This window comes from Pleuronectes platessa, unplaced genomic scaffold (genome assembly GCF_947347685.1).
Source record: "Pleuronectes platessa unplaced genomic scaffold, fPlePla1.1 scaffold_28, whole genome shotgun sequence".
Lineage (NCBI taxonomy): Eukaryota > Metazoa > Chordata > Actinopteri > Pleuronectiformes > Pleuronectidae > Pleuronectes > Pleuronectes platessa.
In genome coordinates, this window is record NW_026519046.1 from 1 (window position 1) to 11,646 (window position 11,646).

An 11,646-nucleotide genomic window follows, 5' to 3' on the forward strand; every position below is an offset into this window, starting at 1 on the left:
ATATTCACCATCCCAACAGAGAATTCTCCTCAGAAATGTCATTTTATCACATCAAATTCAAAACCCTAAATTCAGGAAAAACCATGACCAAGGTGAACTCACACACAAGACAAGTGCCCCACAGATCAAACAGCTCATTAGACAAATCTTGATTGAGAAATCCAAAATCAGTCGCTTGGAAGAATGACAGTGAAGCATCTCCTTGGGCCGTGCGGTGTATGGGGCACAGGAGCTCTTCTGGGGGCCCAATCATCTCTTCTGGGGGCCCAATCATGGGGGGCCAAGGAGGCAGTGGTCTGGACACACATCAGGCCCCTCTTCATTCAGCCTGAAAGGTAAGAATGCAGGTAAGATCCACAGAAATTCCACCAGAAATCAGAAATTCCGAACTAGCCCCGCCCACTTTTGGGGATTTGGGCGTTCGACCCCTTCCGAAGGTCGTAGAAGCTCGAAAATGGTACCAATCGATGCGCAATACCCCACTTGCCAGAAACAAATGCCCTCTCCCACTCTCTACGACCTTCACAAAAAAAGTTATTCAAGAATATCTCCTCGGCTTTTCGGCCATTTGCTACTTCGACCCCTTCCGAAGGTCGGAGGAGCTCGGGGATGGCACCAATCGATCCGCAGGACCCACATTAGTTCAATAGAAACCACTTTCCAAGTCTCTACGACCTTCAGAAAAAAAGTTATTCAAGAATATCTCCTTCTCCAATGTGCTTTCATCCCTAACCCTAACCCTAACCCTAACCCTAACCCGATGCGCAATACCCCACTTGCCAGAAACAAATGCCCTCTCCCACTCTCTACGACCTTCACAAAAAAAGTTATTCAAGAATATCTCCTCGGCTTTTCGGCCATTTGCTACTTCGACCCCTTCCAAAGGTCGGAGGAGCTCGGGGATGGCACCAATCGATCCGCAGGACCCACATTAGTTCAATAGAAACCACTTTCCAAGTCTCTACGACCTTCAGAAAAAAAGTTATTCAAGAATATCTCCTTCTCCAATGTGCTTTCATCCCTAATCCTTACCTTAACCCTAGCTGTTTTAGCGACTTTCTTATTCAGAGGTTCTGGACTTCGATTCTATGCCTAGTCAGGTTCCTTAGACCCTTACCCTAACCACACCACCCCTTGCCTAAACCTAACCCCGCCCACTTTTCAGATTCGCTCGTTCGACCCCTTCCCAAGGTCCTAGAAGCTCGGGGATGGTACCAATCGATCCGCAGTACCCCGTTTGGTAGAGACAGACGCCCTCTCCCACTCTCTACGACCTTCACAAAAAAAGTTATTCAAGAATATCTCCTCGGGTTTTCGGCCATTTGCTACTTCGACCCCTTCCGAAGGTCGGAGGAGCTCGGGGATGGCACCAATCGATCCGCAGGACCCACATTAGTTCAATAGAAACCACTTTCCAAGTCTCTACGACCTTCAGAAAAAAAGTTATTCAAGAATATCTCCTTCTCCAATGTGCTTTCATCCCTAATCCTAACCCTAACCCTTAACCCTAGCTGTTTTAGCGACTTTCTTATTCAGAGGTTCTGGACTTCGATTCTATGCCTAGTCAGGTTCCTTAGACCCTTACCCTAACCACACCACCCCTTGCCTAAACCTAACCCCGCCCACTTTTCAGATTCGCTCGTTCGACCCCTTCCCAAGGTCCTAGAAGCTCGGGGATGGTACCAATCGATCCGCAGTACCCCGTTTGGTAGAGACAGACGCCCTTTCCAAGTCTCTACGACCTTCACAACAAAAGTTATTCAAGAATATCTCCTCAGCAGGCTATGCTAATGAGGCTGCCTAATTACAATCCCGTTTCTCTCAAATATCTCGGCATAGAAGACACCAAAACTCAAAATTACAGGATATTCACCATCCCAACAGAGAATTCTCCTCAGAAATGTCATTTTATCACATCAAATTCAAAACCCTAAATTCAGGAAAAACCATGACCAAGGTGAACTCACACACAAGACAAGTGCCCCACAGATCAAACAGCTCATTAGACAAATCTTGGAGAAATCCAAAATCAGTCGCTTGGAAGAATGACAGTGAAGCATCTCCTTGGGCCGTGCGGTGTATGGGGCACAGGAGCTCTTCTGGGGGCCCAATCATCTCTTCTGGGGGCCCAATCATGGGGGGCCAAGGAGGCAGTGGTCTGTACACACATCAGGCCCCTCTTCGTTCAACCTGAAAGGTAAGAATGCAGGTAAGATCGACACAAATTCCACCAGAAATCAGAAATTCCGAACTAGCCCCTCCCACTTTTGGGGATTTGGGCGTTCGACCCCTTCCGAAGGTCGTAGAAGCTCGAAAATGGTACCAATCGATGCGCAATACCCCACTTGCCAGAAACAAATGCCCTCTCCCACTCTCTACGACCTTCACAAAAAAAGTTATTCAAGAATATCTCCTCGGGTTTTCGGCCATTTGCTACTTCGACCCCTTCCGAAGGTCGGAGGAGCTCGGGGATGGCACCAATCGATCCGCAGGACCCACATTAGTTCAATAGAAACCACTTTCCAAGTCTCTACGACCTTCAGAAAAAAAGTTATTCAAGAATATCTCCTTCTCCAATGTGCTTTCATCCCTAACCCTAACCCTAACCCTAACCCGATGCGCAATACCCCACTTGCCAGAAACAAATGCCCTCTCCCACTCTCTACGACCTTCACAAAAAAAGTTATTCAAGAATATCTCCTCGGCTTTTCGGCCATTTGCTACTTCGACCCCTTCCGAAGGTCGGAGGAGCTCGGGGATGGCACCAATCGATCCGCAGGACCCACATTAGTTCAATAGAAACCACTTTCCAAGTCTCTACGACCTTCAGAAAAAAAGTTATTCAAGAATATCTCCTTCTCCAATGTGCTTTCATCCCTAATCCTTACCTTAACCCTAGCTGTTTTAGCGACTTTCTTATTCAGAGGTTCTGGACTTCGATTCTATGCCTAGTCAGGTTCCTTAGACCCTTACCCTAACCACACCACCCCTTGCCTAAACCTAACCCCGCCCACTTTTCAGATTCGCTCGTTCGACCCCTTCCCAAGGTCCTAGAAGCTCGGGGATGGTACCAATCGATGCGCAATACCCCACTTGCCAGAAACAAATGCCCTCTCCCACTCTCTACGACCTTCACAAAAAAAGTTATTCAAGAATATCTCCTCGGCTTTTCGGCCATTTGCTACTTCGACCCCTTCCGAAGGTCGGAGGAGCTCGGGGATGGCACCAATCGATCCGCAGGACCCACATTAGTTCAATAGAAACCACTTTCCAAGTCTCTACGACCTTCAGAAAAAAAGTTATTCAAGAATATCTCCTTCTCCAATGTGCTTTCATCCCTAACCCTAACCCTAACCCTAACCCTAACCCGATGCGCAATACCCCACTTGCCAGAAACAAATGCCCTCTCCCACTCTCTACGACCTTCACAAAAACAGTTATTCAAGAATATCTCCTCGGCTTTTCGGCCATTTGCTACTTCGACCCCTTCCAAAGGTCGGAGGAGCTCGGGGATGGCACCAATCGATCCGCAGGACCCACATTAGTTCAATAGAAACCACTTTCCAAGTCTCTACGACCTTCAGAAAAAAAGTTATTCAAGAATATCTCCTTCTCCAATGTGCTTTCATCCCTAATCCTTACCTTAACCCTAGCTGTTTTAGCGACTTTCTTATTCAGAGGTTCTGGACTTCGATTCTATGCCTAGTCAGGTTCCTTAGACCCTTACCCTAACCACACCACCCCTTGCCTAAACCTAACCCCGCCCACTTTTCAGATTCGCTCGTTCGACCCCTTCCCAAGGTCCTAGAAGCTCGGGGATGGTACCAATCGATCCGCAGTACCCCGTTTGGTAGAGACAGACGCCCTCTCCCACTCTCTACGACCTTCACAAAAAAAGTTATTCAAGAATATCTCCTCGGGTTTTCGGCCATTTGCTACTTCGACCCCTTCCGAAGGTCGGAGGAGCTCGGGGATGGCACCAATCGATCCGCAGGACCCACATTAGTTCAATAGAAACCACTTTCCAAGTCTCTACGACCTTCAGAAAAAAAGTTATTCAAGAATATCTCCTTCTCCAATGTGCTTTCATCCCTAATCCTAACCCTAACCCTTAACCCTAGCTGTTTTAGCGACTTTCTTATTCAGAGGTTCTGGACTTCGATTCTATGCCTAGTCAGGTTCCTTAGACCCTTACCCTAACCACACCACCCCTTGCCTAAACCTAACCCCGCCCACTTTTCAGATTCGCTCGTTCGACCCCTTCCCAAGGTCCTAGAAGCTCGGGGATGGTACCAATCGATCCGCAGTACCCCATTTGGTAGAGACAGACGCCCTTTCCAAGTCTCTACGACCTTCACAGCAAAAGTTATTCAAGAATATCTCCTAACCCACGCAATGCATGCTGGGAGTGCCTAATTACAATCCCGTTTTTCTCAAATATCTCGGCATAGAAGACACCAAAACTCAAAATTTGAGGATATTTACCATCCCAAGACAGAATTCTCCTCAGAAATATCATTTGATCACATCAAATTCAAAACCCTAAATTCAGGAAAAACCATGACCAAGGTGAACTCACACACAAGACAAGTGCCCCACAGATCAAACAGCTCATTAGACAAATCATGGAGAAATCCAAAATCAGTCGCTTGGAAGAATGACAGTGAAGCATCTCCTTGGGCCGTGCGGTGTATGGGGCACAGGAGCTCTTCTGGGGGCCCAATCATGGGGGGCCAAGGAGGCAGTGGTCTGGACACACATCAGGCCCCTCTTCATTCAACCTGAAAGGTAAGAATGCAGGTAAGATCGACACAAATTCCACCAGAAATCAGAAATTCCGAACTAGCCCCTCCCACTTTTGGGGATTTGGGCGTTCGACCCCTTCCGAAGGTCGTAGAAGCTCGAAAATGGTACCAATCGATGCGCAATACCCCACTTGCCAGAAACAAATGCCCTCTCCCAGTCTCTACGACCTTCACAAAAAAAGTTATTCAAGAATATCTCCTCGGGTTTTCGGCCATTTGCTCGTTCGACCCCTTCCGAAGGTCGTAGGAGCTCGCGGATGGCACCAATCGATCCGCAGGACCCACATTAGTTCAATAGAAACCACTTTCCAAGTCTCTACGACCTTCAGAAAAAAAGTTATTCAAGAATATCTCCTTCTCCAATGTGCTTTCATCCCTAATCCTAACCCTAACCCTAACCCTAACCCTAACCCTAACCCTAACCCTAACCCTAACCCTAACCCAGAAAAAAAGTTATTCAAGAATATCTCCTTCTCCAATGTGCTTTCATCCCTAATCCTAACCCTAACCCTAACCCTAACCCTAACCCTAACCCTAAATTCAGGAAAAACCATGACCAAGGTGAACTCACACACAAGACAAGTGCCCCACAGATCAAACAGCTCATTAGACAAATCATGGAGAAATCCAAAATCAGTCGCTTGGAAGAATGACAGTGAAGCATCTCCTTGGGCCGTGCGGTGTATGGGGCACAGGAGCTCTTCTGGGGGCCCAATCATGGGGGGCCAAGGAGGCAGTGGTCTGGACACACATCAGGCCCCTCTTCGTTCAACCTGAAAGGTAAGAATGCAGGTAAGATCGACACAAATTCCACCAGAAATCAGAAATTCCGAACTAGCCCCTCCCACTTTTGGGGATTTGGGCGTTCGACCCCTTCCGAAGGTCGTAGAAGCTCGAAAATGGTACCAATCGATGCGCAATACCCCACTTGCCAGAAACAAATGCCCTCTCCCACTCTCTACGACCTTCACAAAAAAAGTTATTCAAGAATATCTCCTCGGCTTTTCGGCCATTTGCTACTTCGACCCCTTCCGAAGGTCGTAGGAGCTCGGGGATGGCACCAATCGATCCGCAGGACCCACATTAGTTCAATAGAAACCACTTTCCAAGTCTCTACGACCTTCAGAAAAAAAGTTATTCAAGAATATCTCCTTCTCCAATGTGCTTTCATCCCTAATCCTAACCCTAACCCTAACCCTAACCCTAACCCTAACCCTATATCTCCTTCTCCAATGTGCTTTCATCCCTAATCCTAACCCTAACCCTAACCCTAACCCTAACCCTAGTTATTCAAGAATATCTCCTTCTCCAATGTGCTTTCATCCCTAATCCTAACCCTAACCCTAACCCTAACCCTAACCCTAACCCTATATCTCCTTCTCCAATGTGCTTTCATCCCTAATCCTTACCTTAACCCTAGCTGTTTTAGCGACTTTCTTATTCAGAGGTTCTGGACTTCGATTCTATGCCTAGTCAGGTTCCTTAGACCCTTACCCTAACCACACCACCCCTTGCCTAAACCTAACCCCGCCCACTTTTCAGATTCGCTCGTTCGACCCCTTCCCAAGGTCCTAGAAGCTCGGCGATGGTACCAATCGATCCGCAGTACCCCATTTAGTAGAGACAGACGCCCTTTCCAAGTCTCTACGACCTTCACAACAAAAGTTATTCAAGAATATCTCCTCAGCAGGCTATGCTAATGAGGCTGCCTAATTACAATCCCGTTTCTCTCAAATATCTCGGCATAGAAGACACCAAAACTCGAAATTACAGGATATTCACCATCCCAACAGAGAATTCTCCTCAGAAATGTCATTTTATCACATCAAATTCAAAACCCTAAATTCAGGAAAAACCATGACCAAGGTGAACTCACACACAAGACAAGTGCCCCACAGATCAAACAGCTCATTAGACAAATCTTGGAGAAATCCAAAATCAGTCGCTTGGAAGAATGACAGTGAAGCATCTCCTTGGGCCGTGCGGTGTATGGGGCACAGGAGCTCTTCTGGGGGCCCAATCATCTCTTCTGGGGGCCCAATCATGGGGGGCCAAGGAGGCAGTGGTCTGGACACACATCAGGCCCCTCTTCGTTCAACCTGAAAGGTAAGAATGCAGGTAAGATCGACACAAATTCCACCAGAAATCAGAAATTCCGAACTAGCCCCTCCCACTTTTGGGGATTTGGGCGTTCGACCCCTTCCGAAGGTCGTAGAAGCTCGAAAATGGTACCAATCGATGCGCAATACCCCACTTGCCAGAAACAAATGCCCTCTCCCACTCTCTACGACCTTCACAAAAAAAGTTATTCAAGAATATCTCCTCGGCTTTTCGGCCATTTGCTACTTCGACCCCTTCCGAAGGTCGTAGGAGCTCGGGGATGGCACCAATCGATCCGCAGGACCCACATTAGTTCAATAGAAACCACTTTCCAAGTCTCTACGACCTTCAGAAAAAAAGTTATTCAAGAATATCTCCTTCTCCAATGTGCTTTCATCCCTAATCCTAACCCTAACCCTAACCCTAACCCTAACCCTAACCCTAACCCTAACCCTAACCCTAACCCTAACCCTAACCCTAACCCTAACCCTAACCCTAACCCTAACAAAGTTATTCAAGAATATCTCCTTCTCCAATGTGCTTTCATCCCTAATCCTAACCCTAACCCTAACCCTAACCCTAACCCTAACCCTAACCCTAACCCTAACCCTAACCCTAGCTGTTTTAGCGACTTTCTTATTCAGAGGTTCTGGACTTCGATTCTATGCCTAGTCAGGTTCCTTAGACCCTTACCCTAACCACACCACCCCTTGCCTAAACCTAACCCCGCCCACTTTTCAGATTCGCTCGTTCGACCCCTTCCCAAGGTCCTAGAAGCTCGGGGATGGTACCAATCGATCCGCAGTACCCCGTTTGGTAGAGACAGACGCCCTTTCCAAGTCTCTACGACCTTCACAACAAAAGTTATTCAAGAATATCTCCTCAGCAGGCTATGCTAATGAGGCGGCCTAATTACAATCCCGTTTCTCTCAAATATCTCGGCATAGAAGACACCAAAACTCAAAATTACAGGATATTCACCATCCCAACAGAGAATTCTCCTCAGAAATGTCATTTTATCACATCAAATTCAAAACCCTAAATTCAGGAAAAACCATGACCAAGGTGAACTCACACACAAGACAAGTGCCCCACAGATCAAACAGCTCATTAGACAAATCTTGATTGAGAAATCCAAAATCAGTCGCTTGGAAGAATGACAGTGAAGCATCTCCTTGGGCCGTGCGGTGTATGGGGCACAGGAGCTCTTCTGGGGGCCCAATCATCTCTTCTGGGGGCCCAATCATGGGGGGCCAAGGAGGCAGTGGTCTGGACACACATCAGGCCCCTCTTCATTCAGCCTGAAAGGTAAGAATGCAGGTAAGATCCACAGAAATTCCACCAGAAATCAGAAATTCCGAACTAGCCCCGCCCACTTTTGGGGATTTGGGCGTTCGACCCCTTCCGAAGGTCGTAGAAGCTCGAAAATGGTACCAATCGATGCGCAATACCCCACTTGCCAGAAACAAATGCCCTCTCCCACTCTCTACGACCTTCACAAAAAAAGTTATTCAAGAATATCTCCTCGGCTTTTCGGCCATTTGCTACTTCGACCCCTTCCGAAGGTCGGAGGAGCTCGGGGATGGCACCAATCGATCCGCAGGACCCACATTAGTTCAATAGAAACCACTTTCCAAGTCTCTACGACCTTCAGAAAAAAAGTTATTCAAGAATATCTCCTTCTCCAATGTGCTTTCATCCCTAACCCTAACCCTAACCCTAACCCTAACCCGATGCGCAATACCCCACTTGCCAGAAACAAATGCCCTCTCCCACTCTCTACGACCTTCACAAAAAAAGTTATTCAAGAATATCTCCTCGGCTTTTCGGCCATTTGCTACTTCGACCCCTTCCAAAGGTCGGAGGAGCTCGGGGATGGCACCAATCGATCCGCAGGACCCACATTAGTTCAATAGAAACCACTTTCCAAGTCTCTACGACCTTCAGAAAAAAAGTTATTCAAGAATATCTCCTTCTCCAATGTGCTTTCATCCCTAATCCTTACCTTAACCCTAGCTGTTTTAGCGACTTTCTTATTCAGAGGTTCTGGACTTCGATTCTATGCCTAGTCAGGTTCCTTAGACCCTTACCCTAACCACACCACCCCTTGCCTAAACCTAACCCCGCCCACTTTTCAGATTCGCTCGTTCGACCCCTTCCCAAGGTCCTAGAAGCTCGGGGATGGTACCAATCGATCCGCAGTACCCCGTTTGGTAGAGACAGACGCCCTCTCCCACTCTCTACGACCTTCACAAAAAAAGTTATTCAAGAATATCTCCTCGGGTTTTCGGCCATTTGCTACTTCGACCCCTTCCGAAGGTCGGAGGAGCTCGGGGATGGCACCAATCGATCCGCAGGACCCACATTAGTTCAATAGAAACCACTTTCCAAGTCTCTACGACCTTCAGAAAAAAAGTTATTCAAGAATATCTCCTTCTCCAATGTGCTTTCATCCCTAATCCTAACCCTAACCCTTAACCCTAGCTGTTTTAGCGACTTTCTTATTCAGAGGTTCTGGACTTCGATTCTATGCCTAGTCAGGTTCCTTAGACCCTTACCCTAACCACACCACCCCTTGCCTAAACCTAACCCCGCCCACTTTTCAGATTCGCTCGTTCGACCCCTTCCCAAGGTCCTAGAAGCTCGGGGATGGTACCAATCGATCCGCAGTACCCCGTTTGGTAGAGACAGACGCCCTTTCCAAGTCTCTACGACCTTCACAACAAAAGTTATTCAAGAATATCTCCTCAGCAGGCTATGCTAATGAGGCTGCCTAATTACAATCCCGTTTCTCTCAAATATCTCGGCATAGAAGACACCAAAACTCAAAATTACAGGATATTCACCATCCCAACAGAGAATTCTCCTCAGAAATGTCATTTTATCACATCAAATTCAAAACCCTAAATTCAGGAAAAACCATGACCAAGGTGAACTCACACACAAGACAAGTGCCCCACAGATCAAACAGCTCATTAGACAAATCTTGGAGAAATCCAAAATCAGTCGCTTGGAAGAATGACAGTGAAGCATCTCCTTGGGCCGTGCGGTGTATGGGGCACAGGAGCTCTTCTGGGGGCCCAATCATCTCTTCTGGGGGCCCAATCATGGGGGGCCAAGGAGGCAGTGGTCTGTACACACATCAGGCCCCTCTTCGTTCAACCTGAAAGGTAAGAATGCAGGTAAGATCGACACAAATTCCACCAGAAATCAGAAATTCCGAACTAGCCCCTCCCACTTTTGGGGATTTGGGCGTTCGACCCCTTCCGAAGGTCGTAGAAGCTCGAAAATGGTACCAATCGATGCGCAATACCCCACTTGCCAGAAACAAATGCCCTCTCCCACTCTCTACGACCTTCACAAAAAAAGTTATTCAAGAATATCTCCTCGGGTTTTCGGCCATTTGCTACTTCGACCCCTTCCGAAGGTCGGAGGAGCTCGGGGATGGCACCAATCGATCCGCAGGACCCACATTAGTTCAATAGAAACCACTTTCCAAGTCTCTACGACCTTCAGAAAAAAAGTTATTCAAGAATATCTCCTTCTCCAATGTGCTTTCATCCCTAACCCTAACCCTAACCCTAACCCGATGCGCAATACCCCACTTGCCAGAAACAAATGCCCTCTCCCACTCTCTACGACCTTCACAAAAAAAGTTATTCAAGAATATCTCCTCGGCTTTTCGGCCATTTGCTACTTCGACCCCTTCCGAAGGTCGGAGGAGCTCGGGGATGGCACCAATCGATCCGCAGGACCCACATTAGTTCAATAGAAACCACTTTCCAAGTCTCTACGACCTTCAGAAAAAAAGTTATTCAAGAATATCTCCTTCTCCAATGTGCTTTCATCCCTAATCCTTACCTTAACCCTAGCTGTTTTAGCGACTTTCTTATTCAGAGGTTCTGGACTTCGATTCTATGCCTAGTCAGGTTCCTTAGACCCTTACCCTAACCACACCACCCCTTGCCTAAACCTAACCCCGCCCACTTTTCAGATTCGCTCGTTCGACCCCTTCCCAAGGTCCTAGAAGCTCGGGGATGGTACCAATCGATGCGCAATACCCCACTTGCCAGAAACAAATGCCCTCTCCCACTCTCTACGACCTTCACAAAAAAAGTTATTCAAGAATATCTCCTCGGCTTTTCGGCCATTTGCTACTTCGACCCCTTCCGAAGGTCGGAGGAGCTCGGGGATGGCACCAATCGATCCGCAGGACCCACATTAGTTCAATAGAAACCACTTTCCAAGTCTCTACGACCTTCAGAAAAAAAGTTATTCAAGAATATCTCCTTCTCCAATGTGCTTTCATCCCTAACCCTAACCCTAACCCTAACCCTAACCCGATGCGCAATACCCCACTTGCCAGAAACAAATGCCCTCTCCCACTCTCTACGACCTTCACAAAAACAGTTATTCAAGAATATCTCCTCGGCTTTTCGGCCATTTGCTACTTCGACCCCTTCCAAAGGTCGGAGGAGCTCGGGGATGGCACCAATCGATCCGCAGGACCCACATTAGTTCAATAGAAACCACTTTCCAAGTCTCTACGACCTTCAGAAAAAAAGTTATTCAAGAATATCTCCTTCTCCAATGTGCTTTCATCCCTAATCCTTACCTTAACCCTAGCTGTTTTAGCGACTTTCTTATTCAGAGGTTCTGGACTTCGATTCTATGCCTAGTCAGGTTCCTTAGACCCTTACCCTAACCACACCACCCCTTGCCTAAACCTAACCCCGCCCAC